The sequence below is a fragment of the Misgurnus anguillicaudatus genome, chromosome 20 (genome assembly GCF_027580225.2).
Source record: "Misgurnus anguillicaudatus chromosome 20, ASM2758022v2, whole genome shotgun sequence".
Lineage (NCBI taxonomy): Eukaryota > Metazoa > Chordata > Actinopteri > Cypriniformes > Cobitidae > Misgurnus > Misgurnus anguillicaudatus.
This window is the reverse complement of record NC_073356.2, coordinates 13,481,948-13,507,964: the sequence shown is the minus strand read 5'-3', so window position 1 is coordinate 13,507,964 and position 26,017 is coordinate 13,481,948. Positions and strand designations below refer to the sequence as shown.

The following is a 26,017-nucleotide window of genomic DNA, read 5'->3' as shown; positions in this document are numbered from 1 at the left end:
TGGTAAACCAAAAATGTACATGATAATATGTTTTTAATATCCTTTACACATTTTGTAGCATCAGTGTTCTTTGGGGTCAATTTGACCCCAGGCTCTTTAAGCTGTATAAAACATTGGAAAAATCTAAATTTTACATACATTTGTTTTGGGTGATATTGAGGTCAATATAACATGCTATAATTTTATAATATTCACAAATTTTATACATTCAATATGTAAATATTATAAATATTCAAAAATCTTTCCTCTGTTTCAGAGATCTAACAACCATACTGCAAGAACCACTGATAGTTCACATGATCCTAATTCTCATGAGAACTTTGATATATTCTGTGCCGTGGTGGAGGAGAAAACATAATTCTCGTGGTTTACATGGGCAAAGCAAACATACAAAAGCTTGCACAGAAGCCTTCTAAAACATTTTTCTTTGTGCTCTGTGAGCTCTCTCCTTATGCTGACTCTCAATTAAAAATGGCGTCTAAGCAAAGGTCACGGGTGCCTGCACATGCATGAGTACTTGTAAAAAACATTTTGGTTGCAGTCTGGAGCCCTTGGTGCCCCACTATTGCATGGTGCCCCAGGGCACTCTCCCAATCCTGTCTATGGATTATCCGGCCCTGTACATTGGGTTGCTTATTTTGGCAATAGTGTACAAGTTTGTTTTTCTTGGGGTCAAATTCATGTTACTATCCTTATATCTATATATATATTCAATTTTGGTCAATCAGTGAGATTTTATGGTGATTTGCAAATTTGTCCATAGACAATCAATAGGTATTCTAGATGTATAAGAGGTGCTTAAAGGGCTTTTTTAAGTAGTCAACAAAGATATAAATTACCTGACAAAAACCTTTTAGTAAAAAATCATATTTTCAAGGTTTAAAATGCTGGTAAAAATGTTATCGGATTTTAGGGTATAATAAAAAATGACCCACATTGATAAATTATTTATAACAAACACAGCAATATTACTTTAAATAAAATATGGAACAAAATCACCAAATCCCTGTTGCATGTAATGATACATCAAGTAAACCTTACCTTTAGGCTGCAATCCATAATATTTGCCTCTCTGCCGCCATCTCTTGAAAAGCAACTGACATGTCCTGCAAAATCCAATTATTATACGAATCAATATAAAAGAATTGCGGTAAGGAAATGGGATGGTTTTTAACACTGTACTTGCAATATTCGATTTTTACCTAAAAAAAATATTTTTTACAACAAAAGTCATGGATTGCAGCATTAAAAACCACTGCCTTCCCTCATGATACAAAGATCACTCATAACTAAAAAAATTGCTAATAGCCTACATTTAGTTTAGTTACCTCTTTCCGCTGTGTCTTTTTATTCAAATACTGATGACATCATGAATAAACAAAGCCTTCATTAATTGTCTGTTATGAAGCTCATTCAGAAATGTTCCTCTGTTGTTTGGAATCATTGTCCTACTGGATCTGGATCTATTTGGCACAAGATTACTACGACTGTCAACACATGACGGGACCAAAGCACGAGCGAGCAACAGAGCTTGTGAGTAACACTGCTGAACAGCTGTTGATTTTTTCGACTTAAGCGGCTTCATGATGACGTCACGTCAGCGCGACCTTTCGAGGATGGCCGTTCATATGGATGATAACTGTAAATAAAAAGATAAAGGGTTAAAAGTTGCCAAAGGCCGTTTTTAGAAAAATATACAACAATAACGAGAAAGAGAAACTATATCACTATATGGTCAAGAGACGTGATTTTTTCCGAAGCTAATGAATGAACACTAGTAATCAAAATCCATTTGAATTTTAAGGGCTCGTGCATTTAAAATGCGAAACTGCACATTGCGGGTTTATTCACTGGTGTGGAATAATTTGCTATGCAGTAGTTATCATCACAGTTATCGTTAGTTATCATTCTTGGTGTTGGAACTTAAAGTGTATGTTGCAGGTTAACCACCACTGTCGATTAATGGGTACATAAATCACTCAAGATATGTGTATAATTTTTAAAATGTCTCAAAAATGGTCTTAAAGACCACTTTTTTTACGTTTTTGGTATTAACGGTTATTTTAACGCAATTCTGCGATGACGTCACGTTGGGGAGAAGTGGAGAAAGACTCAGCCAGAGCCATAGAGATAGATGAGACATTTATTGCTATTTAATACTTACGTATATAATTTGGAAATCATATATACATCGTAGGAAATATATAATGTGTTATACTGCAAAGTTACCTTGCTAATTATTATTTATGATATATGTGGAGATAAATAAAACTTCGCAAATCTGCTGATTTGATCCATTCATGTCCTGACCACCAGGCTAGAGATTTTTAAACATCCTTAATCCACACTTACTAGTCTATCAAATAATATCTCAAATATATTGTTTTGTGAAATAAAAGGATGCTTTGTTATATTGTTTATGCGATTATAACGAATCACACGATCATTTTATGCAGCAGCAGTCAGCAGCTGCAGCATACTCGGATCCGACCGCATACATACTGTAATAAACAGGCGTTCGGCGGCTTTTTACATCACGACAGACTATGCCATTTGAGGAGGAACCGCTCATTGATCACCGTATTTTTATAAATCCTGTACATGTTTGGACCTGCCGAACAGGTTGAGCACTTTTATATACTTTATTGAGCAGAGAGGCTGCCTGCACAGTTTGACCAGCGGGCTGCGGGAACCGGCGCACATCACGCCGCCAGACGGTGTTTGCTAATATAACTCGAAATGTTCGGCCCGGGAAAGTCCCGACTCTCTCGATTGCCATTCCGCTACTGGCTGTAAGAAAGTGAGTTCGTTTGGGTCGCTGGTCCCCGCGAACAGACGTGACGTGCTTCACTCACCTTCCAGGATTAGAGACATGCTGCCAAAACCGTTTGTGCTGAAGATCGCATAAAGTTACACCCATTTCAGGCAGGATCATGGACCCCCTCAAGCCAGCATGCACTAGTATGTTAATTGTTTGTTTACTTTCTACACGAAGATATGCTAACGTTACGCTATATGGCTGTCTGCCTCTCTCTCTATACTAGCCTATCCATCTGCCTGTCTATCTATCTGTCTGTCTGTCTGTCTATCCATCTATCTATCTATCTATCTATCTATCTATCTATCTATCTATCTATCTATCTATCTATCTATCTATCTATCTATCTATGTATCTATCTATGTATGTATGTATGTATGTATGTATTTATCTATTATCTGCGCTATCAGAACTGTACTTTACTCGTCTTTCTATAGTCATTCTCAATGGTCTCAAGGCGGCTTTGGTCAATTCTCTCCCCAGCGTGACGTCATACAGTGCGTTGTGAGGGAAAGGAGAATCATTGCAAATTGCTGTACTTTTTCATACTTTTTCGGGTTTTGTGATACCCAACAACATAAAATACAATGGATAACAGTTTAAATGTTTATTATCAACAAGCAAATTGCACAAATTCGTTGAAAATTTTTACCTGCAAAACTAGGGTGACCAGATGAGATTGGCTGAAATTCGGGACGGGGGGGGGGGGTTCATCCAATAATAGTTTTATTTATTAATTTTATTTAATAATAAAAGACAATGAATTTCAAACTGAATCAATCATATTAATATAAGTACATATGCTTATAAATAAATTGATATAATACGTATAGTATTTTATACTTTATACAATAATAGTTCATACAATAACAGTTTTCTTTATTTTACTTAATAAAAAAATAAGGAATTTCAAACTGAAGTTACTGAACTAATCATATTTTTAGTACATATGCGTATACATTTATATAATATGTATAGAAGTATTTTTTTAACAAAGTGCTTTGCGTGCCCTCGACCAATCTGACTCCTTCACGCGACTGACTGTCACTGCCTGCACTTTCATCTGTCCTCGCGGCTGCTGCAACTTTCGCTCTCTTAGTCAACTCAATAAAACAAAAAGGTCCTATTGTCTTTGTGCATATAGATGAATTAGATAAATTAATAGAAACAATACAACGTCAGCATATTTCGCGGAGGTTTTAACTGCTGCCAGCACAATGAGAGCCTACAGTATAAAAGCAAGATCATGCAGCCAATGAGCAGCCGGCGGCGGCTGGCTGCAGCCAATGAGCAGCTGGCGGCGGCTGGCTGCAGCCAATGAGCAGCCGGCGTGGGCTGGCTGCAGGATGACTTAACCTCCTCGCTCATGTTTTATCAGACAACTACTACTCAAGATTTTGCTTTAGTATAATTTTCGGGGAAATTAAAGCGGGATTCGGGATTAAGATTTTGCTTCAGTATGATTTTCGGGACAATTAGAGCAGGATTCGGGATTCGGGACACTAGCTTAGATTTCGGGACTGTCCCGATTTTTTCGGGACGTCTGGTCACCCTATGCAAAACGCCCTTTAAGGCTAACGGATTTCTCAGCCTTTTGCGACATCTAGTGGTGAAATAGTAAAATACAAGATTATGATTAAAGTAGCAGAATCAGAAAAAAACTTTATTGCCAAGTTTTAGTGCACATACAAGGAATTTAAATAGCCTACTGTCCTTTGATATAAAAATAAGAATTATTTAATTAAAAAATATGCTTATAATTAAATACAGTAAATTATTCACCCTATTTATAAAGCAGTTATATATGTGACTCACTCTGTGAAAATCCAGCTAAAGTATTTTTTTGTGATTTACTATTTTCTACATAAAATCATCCTACATAACATAAAGATCATTCTGTGAAAATATCCTAACCTTGATATCTAATACTGACTCGTGTCATGTAAGGTCAAAGATTGAAAATGATGTGAAATCAATTAGTAAAATCAAACTTTGATGCTCCTTATCTCATCATTAAATTATAAGACTTTAGCCTGCATGGCTTTCACAGACAGGGCACATATAGCCTTTTATATGCACAATATACAGTAGAGTGGATCATCCGAGCAAAACACTATAAATGAACTATAAAATGAACTACAATAAATGCAATACAATGTGACTGGCAATCGAAACAAGTTCAGTTAATTATACTATAATTATTATTATACCACGGGTCTGTTGAATGCTGCATTCTGATTGGCTGAGAAATGTTCTATGGGTGTTGATTATTTTCTTTAAACCGCACACCTAATTTTTCAAACGTCTTAAAAATAGGCACCAGAGCAATGTTTGTGGTAACCGTGGTATAAGCGGAATAAAAAAGCGTACAAATGACACGGAGTGTCGTTATCGTGCAATAGATACGCCAAATTCCGATTTTGCGTGCATATGATACGCCAGTCCTTCCCATTCACTTATATGGCGAATCGTTTCGTGACGTTTTATTTATTGTTTTCTCATTTGTTTTCTGTTTTTTAAACCATTTTCGCTTGGGTTTAGGGTTAGAACAACTTTTTGTTATATAAAAATGACATCCTAACCCAAACCCCAACTCTAACCCCAACTCCAAGCGACCATGGCTTAAATATAGATAAAAACATAGAGAAACCTGTGTATTAAATAACCTGCTTAAACAAATGTGAAATCTAACCCTAAACCCAAGCGAAAATGGTTTAAAAAACAGAAAACAAATGAGAAAACAATAAATAAAACGTCACGAAACGATTCGCCATATAAGTGAATGGGAGGGACTGGCGTGTCATATGCACGCGGAATCGGAGTTTGGCGTATCTATTGCACGATGGTGACACTGCGTGTCATTTGTACGCATCTTGGTGAGAACGGGTAGGAATAATTGACTCCGGTCCTTTGAATCATTTGAAAATAATGCACACCTGCGGTGTAACGGTGGCATTACCACCTTGGTGTGCATTATTTTCTTATAATTCAATGGCCCGTCGTCAATTATTCCTTACATAATGAATTATTATTGATGCCGTTTAACTCATAGACAGAACATTTTATGGGGCACCTGCCATCAACTTGAAAGCATCGACAGAAATTAATTAATTTACTATAGTGTCAATACATTCAAAGAACTGACAGATATGAGTTAAATAAATGCTTTTCTTTCATCTTCAGATCCAGGTGTCATTTTTATTAACACTGTCAGAAATTTTTTTACAAGAAGGTACAAAAGTTGTCAATAGAGAGAAAAAGTAAATTTTCATACCTCAAAGGTACATACACAACCCGGTCTGATGGTACCCATATATACACCAGAAGAGTACATTTAACACTACTAATTTTGCTGTGTATTTGTACCAAAATGGTCAATATTAGGACCTTTTTTAAAAGGTTCTATCAGTGACAACTTTTGTACCATTTATTCAGAGAGTATAATGGATCTTTAGACCTCTGAGATGATAAGAAATTAATGATATAGCAAATTTGGAAAAAGGGGAATATCCTCAGTAAAAACCTCATACATGATCTTATTTTTCAAATTAAATCTCAAAATAAAATGGTTCCTTTGTAGCCTAAAACCAGTTCATACTGTGTTCAATCACCTTAAAGCCTTTCCTTGCATACCCATATATTATACTTATACACAATATATTATTGTAATTGTTCATGTAATAAAGTCTTAATGCATGAAAATAAAATGCATTCTTGGTAAAAATGTTTTTAAATCCTGCTCATTGTTGCAGGAAATGTGTATGTAAAATAATACGTACACAATGTTCACCAGATGAGGGCAGCATACTCTCAGTACACAGATAATCCATCACCACATGACAAAAACCTCTGTCATAAAAAAAATTATATAAAAAAACCTGTCTACTAAAAATATTGTAAATTCACTCACAGTAGAAAAATGTTACTGAAAACGAGCACCACCATCATTGTATCAAAATATATTTATGTCTGTGCATATTGCATTCTTATTTTAAACAAAAAGTACAGATTCATTTAAATCCACAGTTTGCACAATTACAGTAAATAATTGTTTAAATTATGACAAGACATAAACCTGAAGTGTAGTCACTGTTTTATAATAAGTCTTTTTTTATAAAAATAAAAAATAGATACTGGATGTACCATGATGTACATTTTTTGGAAGTGTAAAAATACATACTAAAATTATATTTGCCTTGCCTTTTTGATTTAGTGAAAATTATTGTGTGCTAAAATAACTTTTAATCTGATCAATATAATTTTAAATGAATGCACTGAGAAAGTTAATTTAACATTTATTTCAATGAAATCTTTTTAATTTGTTTTCACAGATTAGACAGTTAATTGAAGTGTTAATGATAGCATCTGCCTGAAGCTTTTCTCATGGGTCTTCCCCTGAGCACGACCCAAACTGTATCTTTTATTTATGTTATTGTCTGATTACTGATAACAAGCATTGTTCCACATGAATTATGTTAATGGAACATGAAATAATTGTTTAACTGTCTACCAGCTTTTCTCTGTTTCTGATAAATGATAAAAAAGTAAATTAGAATAAATACGAGATGTATTTCAAGATACAAACCTGTATCAAAAGTAAGAATATGTGAACTGCTTAACCAAGCAAATAAACGTCAGTATTTTCTTCAGTTTGAATGAATGTCTGTTTCACTGACCTAGAAACAAGAACAGAACACAAATCATATTTTCTACAAGCATGAGGGTATTGATTTGTCTTCTTATGAGCGGTCTATCTAAACTAAATACAACATTTTCTTTATAAAATTGAAAATATGGGAACCTTTTTTAAGGGTACCGCCACAGTGAGAGCTATTTCTGATCATTTTCTCTGAAAAGAGCAGAATGATATTTTTGCTACACTTCTCCTTTGTGTTTGACAGACAAAACGTTGACTTGAGAGTAAGTAAATCCATTACACTGCAGATTTTATATAAAGAAAAAGCTACAATGAAGAGAGTTGTTGCTACTGGTGACGCTATAAATAAACCTTTATCTGCAGAGCTGCGTCAAAGAGATATCTGACATCTGCTGGATCAGTGAGACAATCTATGTCTGACTGAATATTTAACATTAAACATTTACTTGCTAAAAGGCAAGTTTATTTGTATAGCACATTTCATACATGGAGGTAATTCAAAGTGCTTTACATTAAAATGAGAAAACAATATATAAGAGAAAAAAATATATGTAAAAATGAAAGACATTTAAAATCACAATAAAAACAAAGATTATTAACTGAAAATAAATGTGATTTTATTAAAAAAAGTATTTATTTTAGCTCCTAAATGTCAGTACAATAAGTTAATAAAGGTTTGATGAAACACTGGAGATTTGTCAGGATCGACTGCCAGAGAACATCATTAAATGTGAATGAATGGAAAACGTTACTTCACCTCCATCAATAAGTCATGTGAAATCAAAGACTCGTACCTGATTGTTCGCGCTCCTCAGTGACTCCTCTTGAATTGCAAGCTAAAAGAAACCGAGACAATCAAGAAAAACAAGACAATTAACATATACAAAAAAAAATATTCTTGACTTTTAATATAAATCCATATTTTTGTATTTGGGCTACAAGTGTATTGCTGGTGTTGCCACAAGAGCACTGTAAAAAAATAGATTTTTGCACTTAAATGTTTAAGTTTAATCAACTTTACAAGTCATTTCAACTCTATAGACAAGTGATGAGTTTCTCTAACTTTTAAAATAAAGTTAACATCACTTAAACAAATTCAACTTTGCTTTAAAAAGATGCAAAATGTAAAAAAAAACACTGAGGATATTTTCTACTTTCATTCTGCTTTTAAATGTTTCCTTTAAATTCTCATGCACTCTTAAAAAAAATGGTTCTATATCGAACCAGAAATGGTTCTATCACCCGCTTCATATATGGAACCCCTAAATGGTTCAATATAGAACCACTTTAATGGGTTCATTAAAAAGAACCCCAAATGGTTCTTTGAATCAAAGTTAGATGGTTCTATTTAGAACCATTAAAGGTTCTTTATTATTATGAGTAATTTATTATTGATAATAAATTATAACCGATCTAGAAAATTATAAAAGTTTACTATTTATTAATTGTATTATACAGAAATATAAATCTATAAAAATTACTTAAAATCACATCTCTTTATTCTGTATTAGACAGCAAAACTTTAGTTTACATTTAAAATGTCTCATTACATTCAACCATTTAGTTATTTAATTATTTCCATTAAGCATTTTCACTTTTTAATAAACATACATACGTTTATATATAAATAATATATATAAATAAATTGCATCTCTGTATTAAACAGCTAAACTCTTAATTACACTATACATTACGCATAGATACTGTACAGTATATGCAGTACTAATTTTTAGTAAATTACATGTGTCTGAAATGATGAAAAGAAATCACGGCAACACTTTACAACAAGGTCCATAAGCCAACACCAGTTAGCTACATTAGTCAACATGAACTAATAATGAACTGCACTTATACAGCCTTTATTAATCTTTGTTAATGTTAATTTCAACAATTACTTTATTAAAATCTTGTTAACATTAGTTAATGCACTCTGAACTAACATGAACAAGCAATTAAAGCTTAAATTTTTATTAACTAACATTAACAAAGATGAATAAATACTGTAACAAATGTATTGCTTATGGTTTGTTCAAGTTAGTTAATACATTAACTAATGTTAACTAATGAACTCCATTGCAAAGTGTTACCGAAATCACAATGCATTTAAAGACAATTCATGAACAATCTATTAAATAGAATGACAATTTACACAAGTTGATTGTACATTTGTTTTGTACAGGTATTAAAACTTAAGCATATATTTTATAAATTAAAGTCACTGTGTGCTTAATGGCAAAAGGGTATTGAACATTGAGGAGAAAAAAAAAACGCAAACAGTTGTCACGGAGTGACTATGCGGGGCGGAACCAAAAGGAGAGTGAAGAGGTTCCGCCCGGACCGGTTTGTACAGACACCGGCACTTCAGGGTTCCCCGGGAATCCCCGCACTCGCTGAAACAAGGCACAGCTGTGTGAGTGACGTGGCAAGCGATGGTTGGGCGAGCCACGCCTGGGGAGGAGGATATAAAGAGAGACGGTAGAAGTTCCTGGCCGGGTCGATTTTCGGGCGAGTCAACTTCCGCCTTTGGCAGCACAACGAAGACCAGCCTCCGAAGAGTCCGCAGGCTCTGCTGATCCGGCGACCGCTAGGTAGCGGGCGGAAAGAGTGCGGGGCTGGTCCGGGCGAAAGGACGGCGTGGTTGTGTATAGGAAGTTACTTGTCAGAGTGAAGTTTGATCGCGTTGGATATACGCTGCAGATGCCGGCTGGGTTGTTAGTCCTTCGGGTGCTGAAATACGTAGTTCTGCTATGGCTAGGAGCTTAGGAGAGAGAAGAAACACTGTTCAACAGTCAAGTAAGAACCTCTTGAAACGGAAATACACAAAGCTTTATTAAAGTGTTGTGCTGTGTCCTTGTCGTCCGTACTCACCTTAGGAGGGTCTTGGACCCTTGTGGATGCCATCAGGGGCCGCCGCGACGGTGTGTGCCCAACCCACCCAGATACGCTCTGTAGCGGTGTTCCAGCTGGAGTCACGTGGAAACCCCTCCAACGTCCCTGGCCCCGTTATACTCCCCCTGAGGGCGAGAAGCGAGATTTTTAGATTCCCTTTCCCATTCCCCACTTTAGTTTTAAATAATTTAAATAAAGTTTCTATTTCTATATTTTACTTACCTCTGGTTTGTCTGGTCATTGGGGTGCTTTGGGACCTCCTCGAGGTGGAACTAGGAGGAGCGTAATCCGCGACAGGGGCGGTCCGCTTCTCCGACCTGTGACACAGTCATTCCACAGCCTATGATGTCAATGTCTTCCACATATTAAGTTCACATTGTCCATTATAAAGTTGATACATTCAAATTTGAAAAGATCAGGAGAGCCGTTGAACACTATGGTTGGTGTGGGACCTTTGGGTTCCTGTAAAACAAACATTTCACCTTTTAAGTGCTTTTTACCAATTAACAGAAGCCATCAAATAGACTTAAAATTATCCAATAATAACACAAATAAAGTATGACAACTAGGCAAGCGACACTCACGAACCAACAAGACTCATAATAATTGATGTAGAGCTGTATGCTATTTAAGGGTAAACAGAGTAATAGTTTTATATTTGCATTGAATGTTACTTTAAATAAAGTGCCTCAAATGCTAACTAAATTACAGAAGACTATACTTACACTATTTACACAGTAAATGAAGCTGGGATTTTCTTGAAATAATCCTTGCAATAACATAAGTGCAGCATTCCTCACCAGACCTACAAAGATACAAATTATTGTACATTAGGTACAGATATCAATTACAGGGACATTTTACTCAAAAAAAAAAAAAACTCATTCACTCACTCGTTATTTCAAACATTCACAGCTTTCTTTCTTCAGCAGAACACTAACACAAAAAAGATTTTGAAGAATGTCTGTAACCGAACAACTCTGCTAGCAATTTAATAGACACAAAACCAATGCAGGTCAATGGGCACCATTGTTGTTCGATTACCATACTTTTTCAAAATTTCTTCTGTTGTGTTCTGCTGAAGAAAGTGACGACAATTTTAATTTGTGGGTAAACTTTAACTCTTTCTCAGCCAGCGTCTCTTAATTAACAAGTTTACTCTTCAATGGCAAGGAAAAAGTTTATACTAACATTATTTTCATATTTTCACTTATACAATTTATAGGTGCTAGAACCTTTACATTGACTATGCAAATAAGGCTACTTTACACTGGACAAAGAACAAGCACCTTCTGTGGTTTCCTCTCCAATGAGATTGGCGTAGAGATGTTTTTACTTCCTTCTTTTGCACTCCTGATGATGTTTGGGGCCATTTTATTAAGAGATGTTTCCATGTTCTTCACCAAGTCTGTTCCAAACCACATTGTCATTCCATGCAGCATCTTAAAACAAAAAATCTTTATATATCCACTTTCAGACAAACAAGTTCCTTAAAGTCTACATTAACTTGAGGTTGCAATTGACTAGTGATGTATTTTTCAAAACACAATGTTCAATAAAAAAATAGTGTGAAATATACAGAATTTAAATTAAATCCTCAAACACTTTACAGTCTTTAATGCTAAATTCTAAATGAAATACATACAGTAAGAATTATCATTAAAGCTACAAAACACAGATTTCTTTTTATTTTCTCTTTAATGAACATTAGTGACGAAGTCTTACAAGGTCCTTTTAAGCACCTTACCTTTTTGCATCAATGGGGTTTATATTTTAAAGCCAGTGACATGTCTGACCATTTATTAACCATGGTTATCTGTGAGGGAGAGGAAAAAAAATTACACTTCACAAACCAAATACACATAAAAACCTGAACACGTTTGGTTTTTAAAACATTTAAATGTTAAATGTAAGTGTCTTAACAGCTACCATCACATTAATTAATTGTGTGCATCACAGAAAACATGCATATCTAGACTTGCGGATACAAACGCTGCACTGCAATCGTGCATTTATAATACAGACCAGCAGAAAGTTCTTAACTGTGGCCAGCAGTTTCCGCTTTCCTTCAAGGTTTAGCTCCAACCCTGATAAAACACTCGTCAACAAGCGAAAAATACTCACGGAATATGTGTAAAACTGCGACAAACATTTACATATAATTTCCCTTCCACCGTCTTCCACCCGGTTCCTTTGACCACGCGCTTCATTGAAATAACACCCCTGTCTCGAATTTCGTCTCCTTACAACACAGCTGTTATTGTGCTTGGCAATTTAATTGAAAATGACAAAGAAATAAAGCAGGACTGTAACGTAATTCATTAAAACCAGGAACAAAATGTATTTAACAGAGCTTTTATAACTGACGGTTGACGAAGCCGGTCAGTGCTTTAACGTTACCAGCAGTATTTTTTAACTGAGGTAAATATTATAAATGTAGCTTCTAGTATCACTATTTAGCACAAGACCTACTCTAACAAAATAAATATTAACTCATTATACTAAATATTTCAGTAATATCGTTTCAAAAATGTAGAAAGTTTACTTACCTCAGGGTACAAAGCAGAAATGACGGTCCGGAGTCCGAACTCCTCAGTTTGAAAAAATAACTGTCAAGCCTCGAGGCTCATCTTCGCGTATGGTGGTGGTCTAGTCTGCCTCTCATCATCACCGCTCTGGTTTAATAAACAGAGGAATATAAACACACACACATACATAAATAACATGTTTAATATAATAAAGCTTGACGGTGAAAGATTTTATACCCTAAAATTGCCAAGTTTCCCTCAGACATCACACGTAATTGAATTAAACACTATTGGGCGGTTTTCTCGGACAGGACTTATCACTGACTAAAATACTGACATCTGTTAACATATGAGTGCTATTGTTTTGTCTCAAAATGCACACTAGTATTGTATTTTATAAGGTTTGTTTGTAAAAATGTCCCAATTATAATTAAGACGGAGTCCTAAACCCTGTCCGGTATTATCTTAACTAAAATAGCTCCACTTTAACTCGGACACATAACGTAACACACACTTTAAGTCGGTCACATAACATAACACACCTTTATATAACTTATATGTTTACAAAAACGTCGAGTATTTGCGTCTTTGCCAATTAATATAGTCTAAAATTAACATTTATTTACAAACACTTACCTGACGTGACCTTGAGGAAACGGCTGATGATGTCGTTGTGGGAAACAGTGAGTGATTCCGGCTGTTACATGCGGAATGATCTCAGATGAAATGACCTGTGATTCAGATCCTTCCGAGTTAAGTTAAGACATTTTAAGTTAAAAACTCACGCACATACTGTACATACACACGCGCGCGTGAGCGGGTCGCGCGCACGCGCGCGCGCACACGGGTACACACACGGGCATATTTAGAAGTTTTATTTAAGATTGTTATGATATTGGGACTATTTCTCCACCCGCTTCCTCAGCTCTGAAGTTCAAATTCGCATGCAGTCCGGTTATAACAAATGTAAAAGATATGAAACATCACTCAACAGCAATATCAATTAAGTGCAATCCTAAAATATGATTTAAAACATAACCCTTTCATTGTTAAGTATGAGAAATCAAAATGAACTAAATCACATGTTTAAACGCCACAGAGTCAGAGATATCAGAGCCAGCAGTCTGATGGGCTTGCCGAGGAGAGGCTGCGCTGGGCGGGGTGTGAGCGCTTAAGTGTCTGTGATTTTCTGGAGCTCATATGGAGCTCATCTACGTCCGAAAGTGTCCGAGCACATTTTTAAATAGACGCTATCTTTATTAACCGACCGCATATTTAAACTTTAAGCACATACATTCACGCCTGAACAACTCTTACAATTACATTTTGTGACCAAATAACAGTAATATTATGAGCATTTTGTTGTCAGGAAACATAGCTGTCATAAGTCCACATATTTACCTGATTTGTCTTAATTAGTTCAGTCAACACTAGCCATTCTGAATTTTGACTGGATTTGAAAATAACCATTCATTTAATATTTTAAACACAGATCTTCTCAACTAGCTCAAACAAAAAAATTGGTTTAACTTATATATTTTTGCCTGTCCAACATTTCATTAGTTGGATTTTTTACAGTGTACACTAAATATTAGTAGCCTATTTGTTGACTCTCTCTTTATTTGACCACAACCTATTGACACAAAAAGGTTTGTGAATGAGTTGTGTAGGTTTGTAAATGAGTTGTGTAGGTCTGCAATTATTGTGTAATCTTTAGTTTACACTTCAGTCACAAAACGTGAATTATAGAACCATTTTAATAAAAATGGTTCTTTGCCTTCCAAGGGTTCTATATGGAACCCATTTTTTGGTAAACGGTTCTATTGGCCAAGAATAGAACCCCACGGTTCTATATAGAACCTCAAGGAACCTTTTTTTTTTAGAGTGTGGTTATCTGTTTTTGCCATAGTAATGCACATTTTTGGAATTTGCCCGCTTTGACATTAAAGTTATAAAAGACAGATGAGATGAGACATTACCAAGAGTTCTGCTTTACATACACGTAGACCTGCAGAACTACAAAACAAAGTTAAAGAAAATCCTTTTTTTAAAGTTAAATTCATCATTAGACTTGTGATGTGAAGCCATAAGGGCATGAGTCATGATCATAAAGCTATTTAAAATGCTGTTGTTATTGGATAAAACTGAGGTATTTGACAGTGACCGAGGTTGTGTTTTTATAAAGCTGCTGGATTTGTTTATATGACATTAAAGGCCAAACTACTAACTTGGAATATTTAGCAGTGACTTCTTTTCCGAGGGGTGCAAATTCAATGTGGTTGGAATGTTTCTCGTCCGGTGCGTCATGTGAACCTATGTGCATCACGCGTCATGTCAAAATATATGCCTGCTGCACACGCGTTGAAAGGATTTACTAAGGATTTGTATGATAAAAGAGATCTCACCTTCACAAAATATTTGCAAAATTCAGATTACACATTACACAAATTAAGTGAGTATCTGACAAACGTGAGCGTGTCTTTTCTCATAAACGCCTTCAAAGGGACTGGAGCATTATAATGTTTCGAAAATGTAATTGTTTACGCAACCTAAAAATATTTATGTGGTCGAAAGTGAATTTCATATTGATTTCAATCTACTCAGTCAATATTAAAGATATCAAGGTTATATTTTCACAAAATGTGCTTTACATTATTTATGATTATTTTATGTAAAAAACAACAACAAAATTCTGCTACTATTAGTAGTCAGTACTCAGCACTTTATTAAGCCCCATCATCTCCATTGCAGAGTTGTGTGTCTCAGCACACAAACATTTGGACAGCGTGAAAACCCTGAATGTGCAGCAAAGTTTTTTGCTGAGCGCAGAAGCAGCTGCAAGACAAAGACGAGAGGGATTAATGTGAATGGATCTCAGATAATTCACCATCCTGCATCACTTTATCTATGGCACAGTTCCAATATACATTGTAATATATTATATATAAAAGACTAAAGAAACATCCATTGTTAACCAGTTTTTATCCACATCTTTTAAAGCCACATCCTTTCTCACCTTGAATGTTTATTAAAGGACAAATGATTATGTAATGGGCTTAAAAATAAATCTGGCTTCTGGACATTTTACTCAGTGTCAGATTCACAAGCCATTGGCCAGTCTTACATAATCAGATGAGGACAGATGTTTTCACTCCATGCCTCTTTTAATCATTTATGATGTCAGCTACATAAACCTTGTGTGTAAAGACCAGCCAACCAGACAAAGAAAAGCTCACCTTGAGATTGGGTTATCTGAGGTGAGATGTTAAAAATATAAAGTCAAAAGCCTTAAGAGCTCCAGGTCACTGCACGACCCTGACAGGTCACGTTAATATATGGCTTTGGGATTTAGAGAAGGTTGACCTGAAGGTCTCGAGGGGCAAAGTAATATAATGTCTTCATGGCTATGTACGAACCAGTAAGCGTGTGTGTGTGTGGAAGAGAAAACAAACAGAAGCATGTTGGAACAGATCAATGTAAATGTTAGGCAGGAACAAACCTGTGCACATCCCCATGAGTGCATGAACTTACAGCCACAGGCAAGTCACATCGCCTGCACACACACACACAAACCTGTATTCTGCTTACAACAGATCGGGCCTTGCTGTTTTCCTATACAATAAGCAGCCATATCCAGTGTTATAGGCAGCGCAGGGCAGATTCAGGCAAACTGATACATGCAAATACATGTCTTAACAGCACTATCACAGAAACGCAATGCATTAATTTAAACAATAATGAGAACTGCTGTCTGTCTCAAGCTGATCTGCTCATAAGGTAGAGAGGTTAAAGAGACATCTGAGGGAATAATTCAGCATAGTTTCCATCCAACCAGGCTTGAAAGACACATTAGACATCACTTGCAAAATCATCCTATAGTATGTAAACAACATTGTGTGAAAATATAATCTTGATATCTTTATTATTGACCTAGGTTTTAGTCTGGATTTCACAGACAGGGTCACATATTGTGTTTGCAATAAAAAATAATAATAAATAGATCATCCGCTAGTAATAATACTCCAAGCCACAAGTAAAACGGTCCCACCCCTGTGTCTCTACGATGCTCTGATGCGGAGATATAAGGCTTTGTTTATTTCTTTGCTAGGGTACTGTATTTGGTTGCTAGGGAGAAAATTGGCATCCACTAGTGATTACATTCCAAGCCACGAGTAAAACGCTCCAACCCCCGTGTCTCTACGATTTTCTGATGCAGAGATATAAGGCTTTGTTTATTTAATTGCTAGGGTACTGTATTTGGTTGCTAGGAAGAGAAAATTGGCATCCACTAGTAATTTGTCACGACCGGTTTACACACCGGATAAATAAACTAAAGAAGAACCCAAACGCAGACACGAACTACAAAAATAAACTATAATTTTATTAAAACAGAACATAAATACCCACGAGGGGGTAAAACAGAATATAAACTAAACACTGGTAAGAAACGTAACATGAACTGGAACAAACAGGAACTTGCAACAGAGCACACGGAGAACATGAAGCTCTGACATACAACAACGCACGCACACCACACAGAGAACACAAGGGCATAATATAGACAGCACATCAATGGGGAACAGGTGAACATAATTAATCACTTAAGACACGCGTACATAAGGGAGTAGGGTAAAAGTGACAAGACACTGGGAACACGTGTTACACATACATGGTGTGAAAGCGCGCGTGTTCCCACATAAACACAATGCTGCCATAGTCTTGCCCTCTAACATACCGCCTGGATAAAAACCAGGGTCAGGCAAGACTATGACAGCCACAAAACACTGGGAACACGTGTTACACAGACATGATGTGAAACACACGTGTTCCCACGTATACACCATGCTCCCATGGTCTTGCCCTCCAACATCCAACCTGGATCATAACCAAGGTCAGGCAAGACCATGACAGACACAAAACACTGGGAACATGTGGAAGCCACACAACTATATGCCTCCACATGCTCCCACACAGAACATAGTACTGTCATGGTCTTGCCAGATACACTCAGACCTGAGTCTATTACAAAAGCTCTGGCAAGCCCATGACATAATTACATTCCAAGCAACGAGTAAAACGGTCCAACCCCCATGTCTCTACAATGTTCTGATGCAGAGATATAAGGCTTTGTTTATTCCATTGCTAGGGTACTGGATTTAGTTGCTAGGGAGAAAATTGGCATCCGCTAGTGATTATACTCCAAGCCACAAGTAAAACAGTCCAACCCCTGTGTCTCTACGATGTTCTGATGTGGAGATAAAAGGCTTGAATTATTCGGTTGCTAGGGTGCCCAAATTTGGTTGCTAGGGGCATGGCTTAATACTGCTTAATAAGGATCTTACAAGACTGATTGGCTGCCTGAGTAAAATGAACCCACCCTCATGTCTCTATGACACTGTGGTGCTTTTAACCCAAAGTTTAATATTTTTCAACTCTCGGTGCTCAGCCGGTTTTCAGCGTGGAGAAAAATGCTAGCTGCTGGCTTTTTTGAAAAACGCAGAGCATCCATTATAAACAATTTAAAACATACACCGGCCGCGGACGTAAAAGCTTTGGTCTGCACGCCCTCTAATAGTGATGCATTGCATAAATGCAAGCACACCTTATAAACAGTCATTTTTAATAAAGTACAGCACCATGCTACATTGTTGTCACATGACCATGTTTATTTCATTCAATGGTTGTACCATAGAAATATAAAATGGTCTTTTTAATAAGTCAGGAAAGGAATTAATATTGTTTTAACACTTCATTCATCAGCCTTGAAATGTTGAGCTAAATAAAGTGCATTGCATTGTTACATTATTCTGCACTGTATGCTTTGTTAAAACTGCATATGTGGCCAAATCTTTATAGTCAAACAGGTATTTCAGTGATATAAAAACAATGTGCAAAAAAACTGGTAGGATGTGATGATAATGGTGCATTCCTGTAGCTCAATTGGTCATGCATTGAGTTAGCAGCAAAAGGTCAGGGACTTGATTCCCAGGGAGCATGCATGGTGATAAAAGATGCGTATGCTTATCTTGAATGCACTTTGGATAAAAGCATCTCCCAAATCCACAAATGTATGCAAAGCTGTCCCCCAGACACTGTTTCTGCATCATTATAACAGCCGGTACAATAATGTACTGCATAAGTGATGACATGTAACACAGATATTTACTGTATGTCCCTTAAATGCACTCAAACATTAGTTTAAAACAATCATACAACTTCTTTTCCATCATTGTTAATAGATGTACAATTGTAGCCAATGCATTGCAAGATTGTCTTCAATGAAGAGAAAAGCAATAATGTGAACTGAATGTGTTCTGACACATCACAGCAAGCAATGTTGAAAGACACCTAACAGCCGTCCAAGCACAGCCAAGATGTCTAGGGTAAAACAAGGCAAAACTTAGGCTCTTAGTGACGGCTAACTATAGTCCAAAAATTAATGAAATAAAATAAAGGAATAAAACCAAATGTGTACATGATGGAATAACACATCTCACAAGTTATTTTGGCAAAAACAACATGTAGGCCTAAAGTTTATTTCAGCTAGAAGTGAGTTACGAGTTGCCCGTTTCAGTAAGAGGTTCAACCAGCTCTGAGTTAAAACATGAACTCTGAGTTGACTTGAGAAACAGCCTGTTTTGCGTGACTATTGTGGTTTAAAGGAGATTACACGAAGAAGAATAGATGGATTTGTATAATAACAGGATGTTTCTGCACACACACTGGAGACTCAACAGCTGTCGAAGCATTACGGCTAGCGAAGGCGGAATCCAAATCCTCAGTTCTGATTCTGCTAGACCTGTCAGCAGCCTTTAACACAGTCAACCATCAGATCCTACTAGATATCAATGCTAGGGATCACTGGTACTCCTCTTCAATGGTTAGATCTAATCTTTCTGATAAATCCTTCAAGGTGTCATGGAGGGGCACGTGTCCACAGCCTACCAGATGGTCACTGGGGTTCCTCAAGGACCAGTGCTTGGTCCACTCCTTTTCTCCATCTACACACCATCCTTAGGACCTATCATACAGGCTCATGGCTTCTCCTATCACTGCTATGCTGATGATAACTAGATCTTCTTCTCATTTCACCCAGACGATACCACCATAGCAGCATGCATGACAGCCTGCTTAGCCGACAACTCGGCTTGGATGAAGAAACACCATCTCCAGCTGACCCTGGCGAAGACTGAGCTGATTGTATTTCCGGCACAACCCAAGAATCATCGCTCCTTCCAAAACTGCCAGAAACCTTGCCATAATTTTTGACGACTAACTGTCCTTTACTGATTACGTTGCAAAGATCATCTCTATTTGCATTATACAATATCAGGAAGATACACCCCTTCCTTAAGGAGCATGCTGCACAACTCTTGATCCAATCCCTTCAAGGTTGGACTATTGCAATGCTCTCCTTGCTGGCCTTCCTGCACAGAGCATCAAACCACTTCAACTGATTCAGAAAGCAGCAGCCCGACTCATCTTCCAAGAGCCCAAAAGGGCTCACGTAACACCGCTCTTCATCTCTCTCCACTGGCTATCTATTGAAGCATGTGTCAGGTATCTGACTACTGTTCAATTACAGATCTTGCACTGGCATACTTTCACAATTTCCGGCATTCCTACACCCCACCCAGAACAATACGTTCAGCAAGAGCGGCACTAAATCATGTTCTCGCTCATTTTCCTTCACTACTCCCTGCTGGAGGAATGATCTTCCTATAGGAGTCCGATCAGCTACATCTCTTGCTACATTCAACAACTAAAAACTCATATTTTCCAAATATTCTTGACAAATTGATACTGATTGTAGAAACACATATTTTCTTTAAAAAAAATAATAAATAACTGTCTTTACTTTCAACAGGTATAGTCTCGGATTTGTGAAAACTTGTAACTTGGTATAAGCACCACTTGTATTATTGACTCCCTATGATAAATCGCTTGATTGTTTCCTTATCTTTGTAACTGTGGGTTCACACCAGACGCGAGTTCACAGATTTGCGCGATTGCATACAAAGTCAATGCAAAGACATGATCTGAAGCACCCTTGCGTGGGCCAAAGCAAATGACGCGATATGGGCTGTGCGTTTGCCACAAAACGCGCTATATTCGCCTCAAACGCATCTTTGCCCAAGTTGAAAATATTCAACTCGAGCGAAAAATTTGCATGACATGAAGTTAAATCCCGCAAGTAAACTAGAGTGAGTAACGCGATGCCCCGCGTTTGGTGTGTACGTATAGCATTAGTCGCTTTGGATAAAAGCGTCTGCTAAATGCCTAAATGTAAATGTAAATACAGTAGTAGTGGTTAAACAGATTACGTTTTTTGAATCATAGATCTAGAAATTATGGGATTGGCAAAAAATAGTAATAAGGAAAATAAAATAAGAACAAATCAAGAAATTATAAGCATATGGAAATTCACATTCATTTGACACTTGTATGCTTGGTCCCTGTGGATCGAACCCAAGACTTTTAAACCTTGCTCTTCCAACTGAGCTACAAATTGTATGGCAAATGTAATATGTAAATGTTGTAAACATATTAAGCTGGCTTCAGAAATAGATTTGTTTCTCGCAAGCCTGATGCTGATCTGGCATTAAAACTTAATTTTATCTCATTAGCTGCAATCAAATGAGAAGCACAGTGTGCTCATGCCCCCATAATTGTAAACAAGTCTTCAATCAATCCGCCTTCCAGATATCAGTTTACACACGATTCATCTCTGACCTTCTGTACCGGACAATCAGGCCGTAAATGAGCAGGCAGCCTGTGTGTAATTCATGTGCTTTGATTGTAATGTCACACATGTAAATACTAAGGGGATAAGACAGCTGCAGGACCTGCAAAACGTCTGATTTATGTTTGCGTGTGTGTGGTGTAACTGTTTATTGTCTGTAAGACACAGCAAAGGAAGTCCATGAGCAAGCGCTTTGTGTTCATTCAGTATTCATTTCCAGGATCTGTTTTATGCTGTTTATGCTTAAGCTGTGTTTTATTAGACAGAAATGAATCTGTTTTTCAACCAAAGAGCCCAAGGACATTTTACACACAGGCTCAGTTTACACACGTATACAGATAAGAAAAATCAGCCTTAGGGACAAAAACACATTCGGTGCATCTAAAATCACATACTGTGACAGTACGTACTAAATTACTTTAAGTACTGCTTTATTATTAAAACAGTATGTTATATACTGTATAGTATGTGTGGGTGCAATATGAATACATTTCAGGCATACAGTACTGTATTCTTCATGTGACCTGTATATCCTTCGACCTATGACGTAATCAGAACAACTGGTATCAGAATCACTTAAAGAGCTGCATGGTTCATAAATTTCCTGCATATTTTATTAAAGTCACCACTCCTCAGCCCGCATTGCGTCATGGGATAGTAAAGTGTCCATTGAATGCACACTTAAAATATAGTTGTAGGTCATCTGGGTACAGAGATTTGGCGATTTTTTTGGGAGTTTTTTGCATCAAGGCTGGGTCTACAGGGGGGCTAAGGGGTGCATTGCCCCCCCCCCCAGATTTTCCCTTTGCACCTCCAAAATGTCCAGCCAATCTTAAAAAATAGAGTGTCTCTTTACACAAATAGCGTCCCTTGTTGGCAAATGCAATTTATATTAGCCCCGCCCACCAATGTCTGCGACAATGTTGGCGATATTGATGAGACACAGAATATGAATTATGTATTTTTTGTTTGAGGGAGACAAATAAAGTAAAACCTTCAGGGCTGGGTTTCCCGATAACTTAGCACTTAAGAGCGCTTTCTACGAGCTACTTAACGAACATTTGTTGTTCATTTACGTGCGTTTCCCAAAGATGCACGTATAACGATCGCTCGCAGCTGGGTTTTAAGTGCTATACGAGTTGCTATCCGTTTGTCAAGTTCTGAAATGTCACCAATAGAATGACTCAAATTTGTAGCACAAGCTTGTTTAGGCTAATGATCTTCAGCTGATGTGCACTAATATTTTTTATAATATTTTTCATTATTGTTCAATGGCTTTTTAAATGTTTTAGCCTTCTGCATTTTATATTATAGTTTAGATTATTATTATTATTTGTTGTTGTTTATTATCTATGTTTTTTTATTATTGTGGATTATTGCATTGTACCGTAAAGATTTATTTTGTTTCTTTAATCATATGCCATACCCTTCAAAAAAATTTTTTTTTTACTGTAGATGGATGAATTATAGCAGAAATTGGTAGGAACAATTATCAATTTGCTAGTACCAACTTTTACCAAAATTGTACCAAATATGTTTTCCTTCTTTGTTAATTTATGTTTAGTCATTTAAATTTTATTTCATTTGAATTTTAAATATATTATATTAAAGTAATTTAAACAAATAAGCAAAGAAAACCCCAATAAATAAATATAGCCTACATTTAAAACATTACATTATCGGCATTGCAGGAGTGTAATTTGCTGGTTGTCCTGCAGGTGACCTTGTAACTCTGTTGTCTTACGATGCACTCATAAATTAACGATTACTCCAGACCACTCGTAGATCTACAATGATTTTTAAGTGCTACTTAAGCTACGAAGCTTTTGGTAAACGGCCCGTAATTCTAAGATGATTCGTACGATCGTTTTTACGATCTACTTAGCCTTACGATGCTTTTGGGAAACCCGGCCCAGATCTGTTTATATATATTTTACATTGAGTGTTATGGCTGCCCACCCAAAATTCATCAATGCCCCCTTAGTCCAGCAAGCCTAGTTTTGCCTTAAAAATGTTAGACACTATGAAGATTGCTGCTTGAAGAAAATGTTAAGATTTAATGAGGTTTAAGTTTGGCTGTTTAGCATGACAATGTTGGTCCCTTGCTGGTTATTTTTCTGGCAATTTTATCCTGAATAATACTGATAGCTATTCAAAAGCACTGTAGTTGCACATAATAGTTAAAAAATGAATTGTAATTTTGAAAGCTAGCATTGGAGTATTATTATTATTTTTTATTTATTTTTTATTAAAGCACTACATTCAATAAAATGTGGAACCACTATAATATGTTCTGTAAAGGTTTAGGTTTTGATTTTCCCTATGTTGAAAATTCCTGGATTTAACTTAATGAGTTCCTTGTCATGCCTTAGGTGGCTGTCCAGAGGACAAAGAAAACTTTTGCATATTTTATCAAACTGAATACACTAATGTGAGCTGGATGACAGCCAGCACACTTTCACAACAGAAAGCCATTTGGACTGAACTCAGTGTGCCTGAGCCATCAACAGTAAATGCATGAATCCAATCATTGTTCCATTAAAACTTAACACATCCAACAAGATAATCATACCTACATTTCTTATTGCCAAAAGGGTTTTTAAAGCCCTCGACTACAAATCCTTTTGACAATCTACTTAAAGGAAAACACTACTGTTTTTCAATATTTTACTATGTTCTTAACTCAATCTTTTTTCAATGTGTGCACTTTTAATCTTTGTACAGCGCTTTGTGAATGTGTTAGCATTTAGCCTAGCCCCATTCATTCCTATGGCTCCAAACAAAAGTTTTATTTTGTGCCACCAGTCTTTAAATAGGGGAAAACGTGGAAGTGTTTGGTGCTTCTAAATTCATCCCTGTTTGGATCCTAAGGAATGAATTGGGCTAGGCTAAATGCTATCGTTCACAATGTGCTATTTAAACATTAAAAGTGCAAACATTGAAATAAAGGGATGTATTAATTTTCTAAGTTGATGTAAGAACATAGTAAAAAATTGAAAAACTGTGGTGTTTTCCTTTAAGATCTATGTTTAAAACGCTTTATTTAAGAGTGAAGCATGTAGTTTTTGCATTAGTAAGATAGATAATAGACCCAATAAAGTCTGCCTAAGAGTAACCTACTTCTAGGCAAAATAAACTTTTGGTTAGGCCTACATGTAGTTTTAACTTGAGATGCAAGATATTTCGGCATGTAAGGGAAGTCAGCAGTGATGGTGTTGGTTGATTTTTGTTTATTTTAATAATTTTTGGTCTATGGTTTGCCATCTATTAACGTCTGGGCTGTGTTTGAACGGCTATTACACATCTTTTAAATGCAAAATTGCTTGCTGCAAAATAAGGTTGATTTTTAAGTTTTCTAAAAAAAATATAGCTTAATAAGTATATATTAATAAGTATAGCTTAGTATAGCTTACTTGGTATGTGTCACGAACAAGATGGGTATGATCCTTCACAAGGTTTATTAGCAATGGTACAGAGGGTAAAGCAACAAGCAGGTAAGCAATTGAGAGAATAATTGTTTGCTGAAACTTAGCTTGGTCTGTTAAAGGGCACCTTTTATTGCCTTTTTACAAGATGTAATATCAGTCTCAGGTGGGCCTAGAATGTGTGTGTGTAGTTTCAGCTCAAAATACCATTTATTTATTATACCAACATCTGTTATTATAGTAAGTTCAAAATGTCCATATTTGGGTGGGAGCAAAAATGTGCTGTTTTAATGGGTGTACCTTTAAATGCAAATGAGCTACAGCTCCTCATTTCCTTACAAACAGACATTGAGCGCTTTCAGTTAAAATAGATCTGATTTATAAAGTCTGAGACTGAGGCAATAGTATCTAGTGGACAGAGTACAATTTACTGAAGGCAATGTGACCTCACATTGATAAATTTTACAGTTTTTTACAGAATCTCTGAAAGTCTCCATTTTCACAAATTCACATTTTGCATGGAGAAAAAAGTGGTATTGTTTCCAAAACTTGCACGTTGATACTTTTATTGAAGTTGTCAGGCCCCCAAACTGTCATTATCATATAAATGTATGACCAAAACATGCATTTCCGTTTTTCGTTGAAAACTATGAAAATTGTGTAAATGGCTCTAAATGCAGCATTTCGTTGTTTCTCTGCACAATGACAATAAGGTTGAATTGAATCTAAATAGCTCCTATTTTCCATTTATGTTCTCTGTGTCTGTCTGTCCATCCTCTCACACTTAGGCAATCACTCTGTTATTAGTGAGCTAAACATAGATTATCAGGGCTGTTTCCTTCTCCAACTGTCTGTGAGGTTGTCAAGATAGCACAGTGTGTGTTGTGTGCTCTTTTATGCTGAACAGCTTTAGTCTCTCTCATGCAAAATCGCTGATTAACAGGTTAATTATGAGAC

The 26,017-nt window shown here is 36.4% G+C and overlaps 1 protein-coding gene and 1 long non-coding RNA gene across 5 annotated transcripts in view; both read right to left on the bottom strand.

The window, feature by feature from the left end:
* dtnbp1b (dystrobrevin binding protein 1b) overlaps positions 1-8,332 on the bottom strand; it is a 68,135-nt gene extending 59,803 nt beyond the window's left edge. The window contains exons 1-3 of one of the 3 annotated variants that reach the window (XM_055219630.2): positions 8,270-8,288; positions 6,598-6,667; positions 1,042-1,106 (exon numbers count right to left, since the gene is read on the bottom strand). The gene's annotated coding sequence lies outside the window, so the exon portion shown is untranslated. Of the gene's footprint in view, positions 1-1,041; positions 1,107-1,328; positions 1,601-6,597; positions 6,668-8,269 lie in introns of those variants that run through there. The other 2 variants (XM_073858140.1, XM_073858139.1) reach the window with 2 other exon arrangements.
* Positions 8,333-8,896: 564 nt separating this feature from the next.
* LOC141351426 (uncharacterized) lies at positions 8,897-12,433 on the bottom strand. 2 transcript variants are annotated; one of them, XR_012359683.1, is made up of 5 exons: positions 12,112-12,433; positions 11,654-11,806; positions 10,587-10,681; positions 10,344-10,489; positions 8,897-10,233 (listed from the first exon to the last, which is right to left on the bottom strand). It is a non-coding gene; the product is annotated as an uncharacterized lncRNA (long non-coding RNA). The 2 variants fall into 2 exon arrangements; XR_012359682.1 differs by having other exon boundaries at positions 11,654-12,174.
* Between the last annotated feature and the right edge of the window lie 13,584 nt (positions 12,434-26,017).